The sequence below is a fragment of the Artemia sp. Qi Xiang Cuo genome, chromosome 6, assembly GCF_049724085.1.
Source record: "Artemia sp. Qi Xiang Cuo chromosome 6, ASM4972408v1, whole genome shotgun sequence".
Taxonomy (NCBI): Eukaryota; Metazoa; Arthropoda; class Branchiopoda; order Anostraca; family Artemiidae; genus Artemia; species Artemia sp. Qi Xiang Cuo.
Window position 1 is genome coordinate 78819273 of NC_142799.1, and position 17170 is coordinate 78836442.

At 31.1% G+C, this 17170-nt stretch overlaps 1 protein-coding gene across 3 annotated transcripts in view; it reads left to right on the plus strand.

The window, feature by feature from the left end:
* The window catches only part of LOC148951632 (serine/threonine-protein kinase SIK3-like), a 202633-nt gene that overhangs the window by 100518 nt on the left and 84945 nt on the right, over positions 1-17170 (plus strand). The window lies entirely within an intron of this gene.

Sequence of the window (17170 nt, forward strand, 5' to 3'; positions counted from 1 at the left end):
TGCAAGAGTTGGAATATTTCAGTAGTGTTTGGTTGTGGTTTACCTTGTCACAGTTACATTTTCTTGATTTTTCAAAGTTCATTTTGAATTTCTTTCGTTGAAATGCAAGAGTTGGAATATTTCAGTAGTGTTTGGTTGTGGTTTACCTTGTCACAGTTACATTTTCTTGATTTTTCAAAGTTCATTTTGAATTTCTTTCGTTGAAATGCAAGAGTTGGAATATTTCAGTAGTGTTTGGTTGTGGTTTACCTTGTCACAGTTACATTTTCTTGATTTTTCAAAGTTCATTTTGAATTTCTTTCGTTGAAATGCAAGAGTTGGAATATTTCAGTAGTGTTTGGTTGTGGTTTACCTTGTCACAGTTACATTTTCTTGATTTTTCAAAGTTCATTTTGAATTTCTTTCGTTGAAATGCAAGAGTTGGAATATTTCAGTAGTGTTTGGTTGTGGTTTACCTTGTCACAGTTACATTTTCTTGATTTTTCAAAGTTCATTTTGAATTTCTTTCGTTGAAATGCAAGAGTTGGAATATTTCAGTAGTGTTTGGTTGTGGTTTACCTTGTCACAGTTACATTTTCTTGATTTTTCAAAGTTCATTTTGAATTTCTTTCGTTGAAATGCAAGAGTTGGAATATTTCAGTAGTGTTTGGTTGTGGTTTACCTTGTCACAGTTACATTTTCTTGATTTTTCAAAGTTCATTTTGAATTTCTTTCATTGAAATGCAAGAGTTGGAATATTTCAGTAGTGTTTGGTTGTGGTTTACCTTGTCACAGTTACATTTTCTTGATTTTTCAAAGTTCATTTTGAATTTCTTTCGTTGAAATGCAAGAGTTGGAATATTTCAGTAGTGTTTGGTTGTGGTTTACCTTGTCACAGTTACATTTTCTTGATTTTTCAAAGTTCATTTTGAATTTCTTTTGTTGAAATGCAAGAGTTGGAATATTTTACTAGTGTTTGGTTGTGGTTTACCTTGTCACAGTTATATTTTCTTGTTTTTTCAAAGTTCATTTGAATTTCTTTTGTTGAAATGCAAGAGTTGGAATATTTCAGTAGTGTTTGCTTGTGGTTTACCTTGTCACAGTTACATTTTCTTGATTTTTCAAATTTCATTTTGAATTTCTTTCATTGAAATGCAAGAGTTGGAATATTTCAGTAGTGTCTGGTTATGGTTTACCTTGTCAAAGTTACATTTTCTTGATTTTTCAAAGTTCATTTTGAATTTCTTTCGTTGAAATGCAAGAGTTGGAATATTTCAGAAGTGTTTGGTTGTGGTTTACCTTGTCACAGTTACATTTTCTTGATTTTTCAAAGTTAATTTTGAATTTCTTTCGTTGAAATGCAAGAGTTGGAATATTTCAGCTAGTGTTTGGTTGTGGTTTACCTTGTCACAGTTACATTTTCTTGATTTTTCAAAGTTCATTTTGAATTTCTTTCGTTGAAATGCAAGAGTTGGAATATTTCAGTAGTGTTTGGTTGTGGTTTACCTTGTCACAGTTACATTTTCTTGATTTTTCAAAGTTCATTTTGAATTTCTTTCGTTGAAATGCAAGAGTTGGAATATTTCAGTAGTGTTTGGTTGTGGTTTACCTTGTCACAGTTACATTTTCTTGATTTTTCAAAGTTCATTTTGAATTTCTTTCGTTGAAATGCAAGAGTTGGAATATTTCAGTAGTGTTTGGTTGTGGTTTACCTTGTCACAGTTACATTTTCTTGATTTTTCAAAGTTCATTTTGAATTTCTTTTCGTTGAAATGCAAGAGTTGGAATATTTCAGTAGTGTTTGGTTGTGGTTTACCTTGTCACAGTTACATTTTCTTGATTTTTCAAAGTTCATTTTGAATTTCTTTCGTTGAAATGCAAGAGTTGGAATATTTCAGTAGTGTTTGGTTGTGGTTTACCTTGTCACAGTTACATTTTCTTGATTTTTCAAAGTTCATTTTGAATTTCTTTCTGTTGAAATGTAAGAGTTGGAATATTTCAGTAGTGTTTGGTTGTGGTTTACCTTGTCACAGTTACATTTTCTTGATTTTTCAAAGTTCATTTGAATTTCTTTCGTTGAAATTCAAGAGTTAGTATATTTAAGAAGTGTTTGGTTGTGGTTTACCTTTGTCACAGTTAAATTTTCTTGATTTTTCAAAGTTCATTTTGAATTTCTTTCGTTGAAATGCAAGAGTTGGAATATTTCACTAGTGTTTGCTTGTGGTCTACCTTGTCACAGTTACATTTTCTTGATTCTTCAAAGTTCTTTTTGAATTTCTTTCGTTGAAATGCAAGAGTTTGAATATTTCAGTAGTGTTTGGTTGTGGTTTACCTTGTCACAGTTAAATTTTCTTGATTTTTCAAAGTTCATTCTGAATTTCTTTCATTGAAATGCAAGAATTGGAATATTTCAGTTGTTATTGTTTAACTTGTCAGTGTTACAATCTCTTTATTTTTCAAAGATTATTTCGAATTTATTTAATTGAAATGAAAGAGTTGGAATATTTCAGTAGTGTTTGGTTGTGGTTTACCTTGTCACAGTTACATTTTCTTGATTTTTCAAAGTTCATTTTGAATTTCTTTCGTTGAAATGCAAGAGTTGGAATATTTCAGTAGTGTTTGGTTGTGGTTTACCTTGTCACAGTTACATTTTCTTGATTTTTCAAAGTTCATTTTGAATTTCTTTCATTGAAATGCAAGAGTTGGAATATTTCAGCAGTGTTTGGTTGTGGTTTACCTTGTCACATTTAAATTTTCTTGATTTTTCAAAGTTGATTTTTGAATTTCTTTCGTTGAAAAGCAAGAGTTGGAATATTTCAGTAGTGTTTGCTTGTGGTTTACCTTGTCACAGTTACATTTTCTTGATTTTTCAAAGTTCATTTTGAATTTCTTTCGTTGAAAAGCAAGAGTTGGAATATTTCAGTAGTGTTTGGTTGTGGTTTACCTTGTCACAGTTACATTTTCTTGATTTTTCAAAGTTCATTTTGAATTTCTTTCATTGAAATGCAAGAGATGGAATATTTCAGTAGTGTTTTATTGTGGTTTACCTAGTCACAGGTACAATTTATTGATTTTTAAAAGTTAATTTTGAATTTCCATAGTTGAATTTCAAGAGTTGGAATATTTAAGTAGTTTTTGGTTTTGGTTTACATTGTAACAGTTACATTTTCTTGATTTTTCAAAGTTCATTTTGAATTTCTTCGTTGGAAATGCAAGAGTTGGAATATTTCAGTAGTGTTTTGGTTGTGGTTTACCTTGTCACAGTTACATTTTCTTGATTTTTCAAAGTTCATTTTGAATTCCTTCGTTGAAATGCAAGAGTTGGAATATTTCAGTAGTGTTTGGCTGTGGTTTACCTTGTCACAATTACATTTTCTTGATTTTTCAAAGTTCATTTTTGAATCTCATTCGTTGAAAAGCAAGAGTTGAAATATTTCAGTAGTGTTTACTTGTGGTATACCTTGTAACAGTTAAATATTATTGATCTTTCAAAGTTCAATTTGTATTTCATTCATTGAAATGAAGGATTTGGACTAATTCAGTAGTGTTTGGTCGTGTTTAAAATTTTCAAAGTTAAATTTTCTTGATTTTTCAAATATAATATTGATAATATGTAGATGAAATGAAAGAGTTTTACTATTTCATTAGTGGTTGTCTGTGTTTTAAAATTTCAGATTTAAAGTATATAGTTGTAAATTTTTTCTAGTCTAAATTCTTTAGTTGTAATTATAGAGATGTAATATTTCACTAGTGTTTTTTTGTGGTTGAGCTTGTAACTGTTACATTTTCTTGATTTTTCAAAGTTCATTTTGAATTTCTTTCATTGAAATACAAGAGTTGGAATATTTTAGTAGTGTTTGGTTGTGGTTTACCTTGTCACTGTTACATTTTCTTTATTTTTCAAAGTTCATTTTGAATTTCCTTTGTTGAAAGGCAAGAGTTGGAATATTTCAGTTGTGTGTTGTTGTAGTTTACCTTGTCACAGTTACATTTTCTTGATTTTTCAAAGTTCATTTTGAATTTCTTTTATTGAAATGCAAGAGTCGGAATATTTAAGTAGTGTTTGGCTGTGGTTTACCTATGGAAAGTTACATTTTCTTGATTTTTAAAAGTTCATTTTGAATTTCTTTCATTGAAATGCAAGAGTTGGAATATTTCAGTAGCATTTGGTTATGGTTTAACTTGTCACAGTTACATTTTCTTGATTTTTCAAAGTTCATTTTGAGTTTCTTTTGTTGAAATTCAAGAGTTGGACTATTTCAATAGGGTTTGGTTTTGGTTTAACATGTCAAAGTTAGATCTTATTGATTTTTCAAAGTTAATTTCTTATTTATTTCGTTTTAATTAACTTGTTTGAATATTTCAGTAGTGTTTGGTTGTGGTTTACCTTGTCACAGTTACATTTTCTTGATTTTTCAAAGTTCATTTTGAATTTCTTTCGTTGAAAAGCCAGAGTTGGAATATTTCAGTAGTGTTTGCTGGTGGCTTACCTTGTCACAGTTACAGTTTGTTGATATTTCTTAGTTCATTTGGAATTTCTTTCTTTGAAATGCAAGAGTTGGAATATTTCAGTAGTGTTTGTTTGTGCTTTACCGTGTCAGAGTTACATTTTGTTGATTTTTCAAAGTTCTTTTTGAATTTCTTTTGTTGAAATGCAAGAGGTGGAATATTTCAGTAGTGTTTGGATGTGGTTTACCTTGTCACAGTTACATTTTCATGATTTTTCAAAGTTCATTTTGAATTTCATTCATTGAAAAGCAAGAGTTGGAATATTTCAGTAGTGTTTACTTGTGGTTTACCTTGTCAGAGTTACATATTCTTGATTTTTCAAAGTTCAATTTGAATTTCTTTTATTGAAATTCAAGAGTTGGACTATTTCAGTAGTGTCCGGTTATGGTTTACCTTGTCACAGTTACATTTTCGTGATTTTTCAAAGTTCATTTTGATTTTCTTTCGTTGAAATTCAACAGTTGGAATATTTAAGGAGTTTTTTGTTGTTGGTATCCATTTCCCAGTTAAATTTTATGTATATTTAATATTTATTTTTTATATTATTTCTTTTTATTTAAAGATATTGACTATTTCAGTAGTGTTTGGTTGTGGTTTACCTTGTCACAGTTACATTTTCTTGATTTTTCAAAGTTCATTTTGAATTTCTTTCGTTGAAATGCAAGAGTTGGAATATTTCAGTAGTGTTTGGTTGTGGTTTACCTTGTCACAGTTACATTTTCTTGATTTTTCAAAGTTCATTTTGAATTTATTTCGTTGAAAGGCAAGAGTTGGACTATTTCAGTAGTGTGTTGGTTGTGGTTTACCTTGTCACAGTTACATTTTCTTGATTTTTCAAAGTTCATTTTGAATTTCTTTCGTTGAAATGCAAGAGTTGGAATATTTCAGTAGTGTTTGGTTGTGGTTTACCTTGTCACAGTTACATTTTCTTGATTTTTCAAAGTTCATTTTGAATTTCTTTCGTTGAAATGCAAGAGTTGGAATATTTCAGTAGTGTTTGGTTGTGGTTTACCTTGTCACAGTTACATTTTCTTGATTTTTCAAAGTTCATTTTGAATTTCTTTCGTTGAAATGCAAGAGTTGGAATATTTCAGTAGTGTTTGGTTGTGGTTTACCTTGTCACAGTTACATTCTCGTTATTTTTCAAAGTTCATTTTGAATTTCTTTCGTTGAAATGCAAGAGTTGGAATATTTCAGTAGTGTTTGGTTGTGGTTTACCTTGTCACAGTTACATTTTCTTGATTTTTCTATGATTATTTTGTATTTGATTATTTGAAATTATCGAGTTTGAATATTTCAGTAGTGTTTGGTTGTGGTTTACCTTGTCACAGTTACATTTTCTTGATTTTTCAAAGTTCATTTTGAATTTCTTTCGTTGAAATGCAAGAGTTGGAATATTTCAGTAGTGTTTGGTCGTGGTTTACCTTGTCACAGTTACATTTTCTTGATTTTTCAAAGTTCATTTTGAATTTCTTTCGTTGAAATGCAAGAATTGGAATATTTCAGTAGCGTTTGGTTGTGGTTTAACTTGTCAAAGGTACATTTTCGTGATTTTTCAAAGTTCATTTTGAATTTCTTTCGTTGAAATGCAAGAGTTGGAATATTTCAGTAGTGTTTTTTTGTGGTTTAAATTTTCACACTTACATTTTCGTGATTTTTTAAGGTTCATTTTGAATTTATTTCGTTGAAATGCAAGAGTTGGAATATTTCAGTAGTGTTTGGTTGTGGTTTACCTTGTCACAGTTACATTTTCATTATTTTTCAAAGTTCATTTTGAATGTCTTTCGTTGAAAAGCAAGAGTTGGAATATTTCAGTAGTGTTTGCTTGTGTTTTACCTTGTCACAGTTACATTCTCTTGATTTTTCAAAGTTCATTTTGAATTTCTTTCGTTGAAATGCAAGAGTTGGAATATTTCAGTAATGTCTGGTTGTTGTTTACCATGTCACAGTTACATTCTCTTGATTTTTTCAAAGTTGATTTTTAATTTAAGTCTTTGAAAAGCAAGAGTTGAACTATTTCACAAGTGTGTGGTTGTGGATTACATAGTCAAAGTTTCATAATATTGATTATACAATTATAATATATAAAATCTTTAGATGAAATGCAATAGTTGGAATATTTAAGTAGTTTTTGGTCGTGGTTTACCTTGTCACAGTTACATTTTCGTGATTTTTCAAAGTTCATTTTGAATTTCTTTCGTTAAAATGCAAGAATTGGACTATTTCAGTAGTGTTTGTTCGTGGTTTACCTTGTCACAGTTACATTTTCATGATTTTTCAAATATCATTTTGAATTTCTTTAGTTTAAAAGAAAGAGTTGGAATATTTAAGTAGTGTTTGGTTCTGGTTTACCTTGTCAAAGCTACATTTTCTTGATTTTTCAAAGTTCATTTTGAATTTCTTTCGTTGAAATGCAAGAGTTGGAATATTTCAGTAGTGTTTGGTTGTGGTTTACCTTGTCACAGTTACATTTTCTTGATTTTTCAAAGTTCATTTTGAATTTCTTTCGTTGAAATGCAAGAGTTGGAATATTTCAGTAGTGTTTGGTTGTGGTTTACCTTGTCACAGTTACATTTTCTTGATTTTTCAAAGTTCATTTTGAATTTCTTTCGTTGAAATGCAAGAGTTGGAATATTTCAGTAGTGTTTGGTTGTGGTTTACCTTGTCACAGTTACATTTTCTTGATTTTTCAAAGTTCATTTTGAATTTCGTTCGTTGAAATGCAAGAGTTGGAATATTTCAGTAGTGTTTGGTTGTGGTTTACCTTGTAACAGTTACATTTTCTTAATTTTTCAAAGTTCATTTTGAATTTCTTTCGTTGAAATGCCAGAGTTGGAATAAAAAAGTAGAGGTTTGATATGTTTTAAATTGTCACAGTTACATTTTCATGATTTTTCAAAGTTCATTTTGAATGTCTTTCATTGAAAAGAAAGAGTTGGAATATTTCAGTAGTGTTTGGTTGTGGTTTAACTTGTCACAGTTACAGTTTCTTGATTTTTCAAAGTTTATTTGAATTTCTTTCATTGAAATTCAAGAGTTGGAATATTTCATTAGTGTCTGGTTATGGTTTACCTTGTCACAGTTACATTATCTTGATTTTTCAAAGTTCATTTTGAATTTCTTTCGTTGAAATGCAAGAGTTGGAATATTTCAGAAGTGTTTGGTTGTGGCTTACTTTGTCACAGTTACATTTTCTTGATTTTTCAAAGTTAATTTTGAATTTCTTTCGTTGAAATGCAAGAGTTGCAATATCTCCGTAGTGTTTTGTAGTATTTTACCAAGTCACAGTTACATTTTCGTGATTTTTCAAAGTTCATTTTGAATTTCTTTCGTTGAAATGCAAGAGTTGGAATATTTCAGTATTGTTTAGTTTTGGTTTACCTTGTCACAGTTACATTTTCTTGATTTTTCAAAGATCATTTTGAATTTATTTTATTGAAAAGCAAGAGTTGGAATATTTCAGTAGTGTTTGGTTATGGTATACATTGTCACAGTTACATTTTCGTGATTTTTAAAAGTTCATTTGAATTTCTTTCGTTGTAATGCAAGAGTTGGAATATTTCATTAGTGTATGGTTATGGTTTACCTTGTCACATTTAAATTTTATTGTTTTTTCAAATTTAATTTTGAATTTCTTTCGTTGAAATGCAAGAGTTGGAATATTTCAGTAGTGTTTGGTTATGGTTTACCTTATCACAGTTACATTTTCTTGATTTTTCAAATTCATTTTGAATTTCTATCGTTTAAATGCAAAAGTTGGAATATTTCAGTAGTGTTTGGTTGTCGTTTACCATGTCACAGTTACATTTTCTTGATTTTTCAAACTTAATTTGAATTTCTTTCGTTGAAATGCAAGAGTTGGAATATTTCAGTAGTGTTTGGTTGTGGTTTACCTTTGTCACAATTAAATTTTCTTGATTTTTCAAAGTTCATTTTGAATTTCTTTCGTTGAAATGCAAGAGTTGGAATATTTCACTAGTGTGTGGTTGTGGTTTACCTTGTCTCATTTACACACATGTATACACATGTACACACATGTGCTTATCATGAGTGCTAATGATAAGTTAACCTAACCTTTTCCGGTGAGTATGGTTAGGTTAGACTAGATTAAGTTAGCTTAGATTAGGTTAGGTTAGCCTACATATGCATCACTTAGGTTAGCTTAGGTTAGGTGAGAGACTTGTGAAAAGTTAGGTGTATGATTTGGTTAGGTTAGGCTAGATTAAGTTAGGTTAGGTTAAGTTAGGTTAGGTTAGGTTAGCCTACGTACGCGCGCGTACGTAGGCTAACCTAGCCTAACCTAACTTAACCTAACCTAACTTAACTAACTTCCAACTCTTGCATTTCAATGATAGAAATTCAAAATGAACTTTGAAAAATCAAGAAAATGTAACTTTGACAAGGTAGAACATGACCAAACACTAGTGAAATATTCCAACTCTTGCTTTTCAAAGAAAGAAATTCAAAATGAGCTTTGAAAAATCATGAAAATGTCACTGTGTCAAGTTAAACCACAACCAAACGCTACTGAAATATTCCAACTCTTGCATTTCAACGAAAGAAATTAAAAATGAACTTTGAAAAATCAAGAAAATGTAACTGTGAAAAGGTAAACCATGACCAAACACTACTGAAATATTCCAACTCTTGCATTTCAACGAAAGAAATTCAAAATGAACTCTGAAAAATCAAGAAAATGTAACTCTGACAAGGTAAACCACAAGCAAACACTGCTGAAATATTCCAACTCTTGCATTTCAACGAAAGAAATTCAAAATGAACTTTTAAAAATCATGAAAATGTAAGTGTGACAAGATAAACCACAACAAAACACTACTGAAATATTCCAACTCTTGCATTTCAACGAATGAAATTCAAAAAGAACTTTGAAAAATCAAGAAAATGTAACTGTGACAAGGTAAACCACAACCGAACACTACTGAAATATTCCAACTCTTGCATTTCAACGAATGAAATTCAAAATGTAATTTGAAAAATCTAGAAAATGTAACTGTGACAAGGTAAACCACAACCAAACACTACTGAAATATTCCAACTCTTGCATTTCAACGAAAGAAAATCAAAATGAACATTGAAAAATCAAGAAAATGTAACTGTGACAAGGTACACCATAACCATACACTACTGAAATATTCCAACTCTTGCATTTCAACCAAAGAAATTCAAAATGAACATTGAAAAATCAAGAAAATGTAATTGCGACATGGTAAACCACAACCAAACACTACTGAAATATACAAACTCTTGCATTTCAATGAAAGAAATTCAGAATGAACTTTGAAAAATCAAGAAAATGTAACTCTGACAAGGTAAACCACAGCCAAACACTACTGAAATATATCAACTCTTGCATTTCAACGAAAGAAATTCAAAATGAACTTTGAAAAATCAAGAAAATGTAACTGTGACAAGGTAAACCACAACCAAACACTACTGAAATATTCCAACTCTTGCATTTCAACGAAGTAAATTCAAATGAACTTTGAAAAATCCAGAAAATGTAACTGTGACAAGGTAAACCACAACCAAACACTACTGAAATATTCCAACTCTTGCATTTTCAACGAAAGAAATTCAAAATGAACTTTGAAAAATCAAAAAAATGTAACTGTGACAAGGTAAACTACAACAACACACAACTGAAATAGTCCAACTCTCGCCTTTCAACAAAGGAAATTCAAAATGAACTTTGAAAAATCAAGAAAATGTAACAGTGACAAGGTAAACCACAACCAAACACTACTAAAATATTCCAACTCTTGCATTTCAATGAAAGAAATTCAAAATGAACTTTGAAAAATCAAGAAAATGTAACTGTGACAAGGTAAACCACAACCAAACACTACTGAAATATTCCAACTCTTGCATTTCAACTAAAGAAATTCAAAATGAACTTTTAAAAATAAATAAAATGTAACTGTGACAAGTTAAACCATAACCAAACACTACTGAAATATTCCAACTCATTCATTTCAATCAAAGAAATTAAAAATGAAATTTTAAAAATCAAGAAAATGTAACTGTGACAAGGTAAACGACACCCAAACACTACTGAAATATTCCAACTCTTGCATTTCAACGAAAGAAACTCAAATGAACTTTGAAAAGTCAAGAAAAAGTAACTGTGACAAGGTAAACCACAATCAAACACTACTGAAATATTCCAGCTCTTGCTTTTCAACGAAACAAATTCAAAATGAACTTTGAAAAATCAAGAAAATGTAACTGTGACAAGGTAAACCACAGCCAAACACTACTGAAATATTCCAACTCTTGCATTTCAACGAAAGAAATTCAAAATGAACATTGAAAAATCAATAAAATGTAACGTTTACAAGGTAAACAAAAACCTACCACTCATTAAAAATTCCAACTCTTGAATTCCAACGAAAGAAATTCAAATGAACTTTGAAAAATCAAGAAAATGTAACTGTGACAAGGTAACACACAAGCAAACGCTACTGAAATATTCCAACTCTTGCTTTTCAACGAAAGAAATTCAAAATGAACTTTGAAAAATCAAGAAAATGTAACTGTGACAAGGTAAACCACATCCAAACACTACTGAAATATTCCAACTATTGCATTTCAATAAAAGAAATTCAAAATGAACTTTGAAAAATCAATAACATGTAACTTTGACAAGGAAAACCACAACCAAACACTTCTGAAATATTCCAACTCTTGCATTTCAACGAAAGAAATTCAAAATGAACTTTGAAAAATCAAGAAAATGTAACTGTGACAAGTTAAACCATAACCAAACACTACTGAAATATTCCAACTCTTGAATTTCAATGAAAGAAATTCAAAATGAACTTTGAAAAATCAAGAAAATGTAACTTTCCATAGGTAAACCACAACCAAACACTACTGAAATATTCCGACTCTTGCATTTCAACGAAAGAAATTCAAAATGAACTTTGAAAAATCAAGAAAATGTAACTGTGACAATGTAAACTACAACAACACACAACTGAAATATTCCAACTCTTGCCTTTCAACAAAAGAAATTCAAAATGAACTTTGAAAAATCAAGAAAATGTAACAGTGACAAGCTAAACCACAACCAAACACTACTAAAATATTCCAACTCTTGCATTTCAATGAAAGAAATTCAAAATGAACTTTGAAAAATCAAGAAAATGTAACTGTTACAATTTAAACCACAACCAAACAATACTGAAATATTCCAACTCTTGCATTTCAACTAAAGAAATTCAAAATTAAATTTGAAAAATCAATAAAATGTAAATGTGAAATGTTAGACAACAACCAAACACTTCTGAAATATTCCAACTCTTGAATTTCAACGAAAGAAATTCAAAATGAACTTTGAAAAATCAAGAAAATGTAACTGTGACAAGGTAAACCATAACCAGACATTACTGAAATATTCCAACTCTTGCATTTCAACGAAAGAAATTCAAATGAACTTTGAAAAATCAAGAAAATGTAACTGTGACAAGGTAAACCACAAGTAAACACTACTGAAATATTCCAACTCTTGCATTTCAACGAAAGAAATACAAAATGAACATTGAAAAAAAAAAAAAATGTAACTGTGACAAGGTAAACCACAGCCAAACACTACTGAAATATTCCAACTCTTGCATTTCAACGAAAGAAATTCAAAATTAACTTTTAAAAATCAAGAAAATGTAACTTTTACAAGGTAAACCACAACCAAACACTACTGAAATATTCCAACTCTTGCATTTCAACGAAAGAAATTCAAATTAAAATTGAAAAAAAAAGAAAAATTAACAGTGACAAGGTAAAACACAAACAAACGCTACTGTAATATTCCAACTCTTGCTTTTCAATGAAAGAAATTCAAAATGAACTTTGAAAAATCAAGAAAATGTAACTGTGACAAGGTAAACCACAGCCAAACACTACTGAAATATTCCAACTCTTGCATTTCAACGATAGAAATTCAAAATGAACTTTGAAAAATCAAGAAAATGTAACTGTGACAAGGTAAACCACTATCAAACACTGCTGAAATAATTCAACTCTTGCTTTTCAACGAAACAAATTCAAAATTAACATTTAAAAATCAAGAAAATTTAACTGCTACAAGTTAAACAATAACCAAACTCTACTGAAATATTCCAACTCATGCTTTTCAACGAAAGAAATTCAAAATGAACTTTTAAAAATCAAGAAAATGTAACTTTCCATAGGTAAACCACAACCAAACACAACTGAAATATTCCTACTCTTGCATTTCAACGAAAGAAATTCAAAATGAACTTTGAAAAATCAATAAAATGTAACTGTGACAAGGTAAACTACAACAACACACAACTGAAATATTCCAACTCTTGCCTTTCAACAAATGAAATTCAAAATGAACTTTGAAAAATCAAGAAAATGTAACTGTGACAAGGTAAACCACAACCAAACACTACTAAAATATTCCAACTCTTGCATTTCAATGAAAGAAATTCAAAATGAACTTTGAAAAATCAAGAAAATGTAACTGTGACACGGTAAACCATAACCAAACACTACTGAAATATTCCAACTCTTGCATTTCATCGAAAGATATTCAAAATTAACTTTTTAAAATAAATAAAATTTAACTTAGAAAATGTAAAACAAAACCAAACAATTATGAAATATTCAAAATCTTTAATTTCAAAGAAATATATTCAAAATGAACTTTGAAAAATCAAGAAAATGTAACTGTGACAAGGTAAACCACAACCAAACACTACTGAAATATTCCAACTCTTGCATTTCAACGAAAGAAATTAAAATTAAATTTTTAAAAAAAAGAAAATTTACAACTTACAAGTTAAAAAAAAAAAAATCACAACTGAAAAATTACAAATATTGCTTTTAAACAAAAGAAATTAAAAATGAACTTTGAAAAAACAAGAAAATGTAACTGTGACAAGGTAAACCACAGCCAAACACTACTGAAATATTCCACCTCTTGCATTTCAACGAAAGAAATTCAAAAAGAACTATAAAAATCAAGAAAATGTAACTTTGACAAGTTAAACCAAAGCAAAACACTACTGACATAATCCAACTCTTGCATTTCGACGAAAGAAATTCAAAATGAACTTTGAAAAATCAAGAAAATGTAACTGTGACAAGGTAAACCACTACCAAACACTTCTGAAATATTCCAACTCTTGCATTTCAATCAAAGAAATTCAAAATGAACTTTGAAAAATCAAGAAAATGTAACTGTGACAAGGTAAACAAAAACAAGACACTACTTAAATATTCCAAATCTTTAATTTAAATTAAATAAATAAAATTTAAATTTTTAAATTCAATTAAAATGAAATTTGTAAATTTAATAAACAAGAATACACTAATTAAAAATCTCAGATCTAGCATTTAAAAGAAAGAAATTCAAAATGAAATTTGAAAAATCATTAAAATGTAACTGTGACAAGGTAAACCACAACCAAACACTACTGAAAGTTTCCAACTCTTGCATTTCAACGAAAGAAATTCAAAATGAACTTTGAAAAATCAAGAAAATATAACTGTGACAAGGTAAACCACAACCAAACACTACTGAAATATTCCAACTCTTGCATTTCAACAAAAGAAATTCAAAATGAACTTTTAAAAATCAAGAAAATGTAACTGTGACAAGTTAAACCACAACCAAACGCTACTGAAATATTCCAACTCTTGCATTTCAATGAAAGAAATTCAAAATGAACTTTGAAAAATCAAGAAAATGTAACTTTCCATAGGTAAACCACAACCAAACACTACTGAAATATTCCAACTCTTGCATTTCAATGAAATAAATTCAAAATGAACTTTGAAAAATCAAGAAAATGTAACTGTGACAAGGTAAACTACAACAACACACTACTGAAATATTCCAACTCTTGCATTTCAACAAAGGAAATTCAAAATGAACTTTGAAAAATCAGGAAAATGTAACTGTGACAAGCTAAACCACAACCAAACACTACTAAAATATTCCAACTCTTGCATTTCAATGAATGAAATTCAAAATGAACTTTGAAAAATCAAGAAAATGTAACTGTGACAAGGTAAACCACAACCAAACACTACTGAAATATTCCAACTCTTGCATTTCAACGAAAGAAATTCAAAATGAACTTTGAAAAATCAAGAAAATGTAACTGTGACAAGGTAAACCACAACCAAACACTACTGAAACATTCCAACTCTTGCATTTCAACGAAGGAAATTCAAAATGAACTTTGAAAAATCAGACCTTTGGAGGGGGGAGGGGCCGGGGGAGGGGTCGTTCTGTGTCTCAATGCACAAAAAAGTATAAAAAATGGGGGAGGGAAGGGGAGGGGAGGAGGAGGAGGAGGTGGTGGGAGGAGGAGGAAGGAGGAGGAGGAGGGAGGAGGAGGAGGAGGAGGGAGGAGGAGGGAGGAGGAGGAGGGGATGAGGGGAGGGGAGGGGCCTTTGGGGACCGGGGGGCCCTTTGGGGGTCCGGGGGGCCCTTTGAGGACCAGGGGAGAACCTTTGAGGGTCTGAGGAGGGCGTTTGGGGGGTTGGGGCTCTATGGGAGCTTGGGGGACCTTTGAGTACCGGGGGCTTCCTTCGGGGTTGGGTAGGGGGATTGGAAGCCTTTGGGGTTGTGGTAGAGGACCTCACAACACTGTTCAAATGGAACTTGTGTATTATAACGACCACAGAGTTTCACCCTCAAATTCTCTTCTAAAACCGTTCCTAAAATCTTCTTTTAAAATGTCTCTAACTGTTTCGCCGAAATAATCCCATAAAATGGATAAAACTGTTTCGCCCAAATAATCCCTAAACGTAATTTCAGCGTGTTCCTTTTGTTTGGCATCTCTGCGCTAACGCATTTCAAATTTCTAGGAAACCCTTTCCTACGTTAATCTCTTCATCTCATAAATTTTCCTAGCTAAACTATTAGGGTTTCGTTGGAATATCAATTTATCTCTCCGACTTATAGCACCGTGAAGCCGTATTTAAAAATAGAATTTCTATCTCTTTAGACTCCCGCATAATTCCAAGATAACAAGTGATGTCAATTATAATTCCTGACACTAAAGATCAATGAAGCCCTATTTAAAAATAGAATATTAATTTTTCTCTTTGACCTAAAGAACGTTTATCCCTCAGACCTAAGATTAAAGAAGCCTTAATGTTTCTTAATTCTCCCCTTCGTGAATCAATAATTTCCCCTAGCGATTACGTAAATCAAGTTCACATGTGCTACTCGTGACAGGACCAGTTTGTTTAGTGTTGTCCATGTTATACATGCACTGTATTTCCAAGGGAGAAATCTACTGTTTTTTAATTCTAAGAGAGAAACCATAAAAACACGTGGTCCGGTCCCCCTGTTTTTCCAATTATCAATGACACAATCCATAAGACATCCATAATTTGATGTTGACATCCGAGAAAAACATCAAATAAATCGAACAACACACATAACCATCCAAGAAAACATACATAAATGTGACAAAATTCCTGTTTTTCAAATTCTCATTGACAAAAAACCATAAACCACGTGGTTCTCGTGCCAATATATGATGTTAAAAAAAGTTGTAGGTGGCAGCAGGGGTGGGCAATGGGGGTATAAGATAGCTTTCTACTGATTTATGCCGAATTTTCTGCAGAAATCAAGAATTTTGCAAAATTTCGGCAGGTTTTGCAAAATCTCTGCCGAAATTTTCGCCGTCAGTGAAAATTTTACCGAATGCCATAAAAGTTAGGGGGTGGCCCTCCCCCCTCGGGACGCCCCTGGTTACATTTGTTGGACGTCCCGAACATTCATCATCTCTCAAGCTCTAACAGCCACGTTTAAATTCAGCTGCCCAAAATTTCACTATGGTAAATGACGGAAAGAGTCCCCGTACAAAGAGTCTAACTCATCTTTGATTTGCGTAGACGTATTTCCTTTCAAAAACAAATATTTATGACTTCTCGATTTTTTCCATTTTCACACAAAGACTAAAATCAACTCACTCAAACAACTGTCAAATAAAAACTGCGCGTATAAAATGGCTGACACTTTGACGTGTTACTGTTTTAAGATGCACAACTATATTCCCTGACTTTTATTGAAGACTTCTGCCATCTACACGTTGAGGTTGGAAAATTTTTAGGCCACCCTCGCATACCACAGACCACTGACAATTAGACATTATCCCAACAGTCACTTGCGAAGAGTCCGAAGGTTTGAAAACACCGCGACATTGAATAAGGATAGTATTTATGAGGTATATATGGAAAATCGAACGTATGTCGGTCTCTGTGTCTGTCCTTGGTGCATTACTACACTGTTCATCGAATCGCCAAGAAACTTTTAAGAATTTGTTGAATACACTCTTGCTAAGGTTCTGCCTGCCTCTCTTATACGCATTACTATACAGTTCATCCGATAGCCAAGAAACTTTAAGACGTTTTTGAGTACACTCTTACGAAGGTTTTTAGGTACTTTCTGGGGAAGGGAATTTTTCTGCGGGGAAAATTTTTCATGGAGGGGGAGTGTTCTGCTAGGAAATTTTCCTTTTATATCGCAGCAAGTGTGTGACGGGTATGACGGGTTAATGTACTTTTAAAAGTAATGCTAATAAATATTCTTTTTCTGGAGATTCCAATTTCAGGACTAAAGTTTCAGAATATTGTTGAAAGTTACAAGGAGCGACAGTCCTGATAAAGCCGC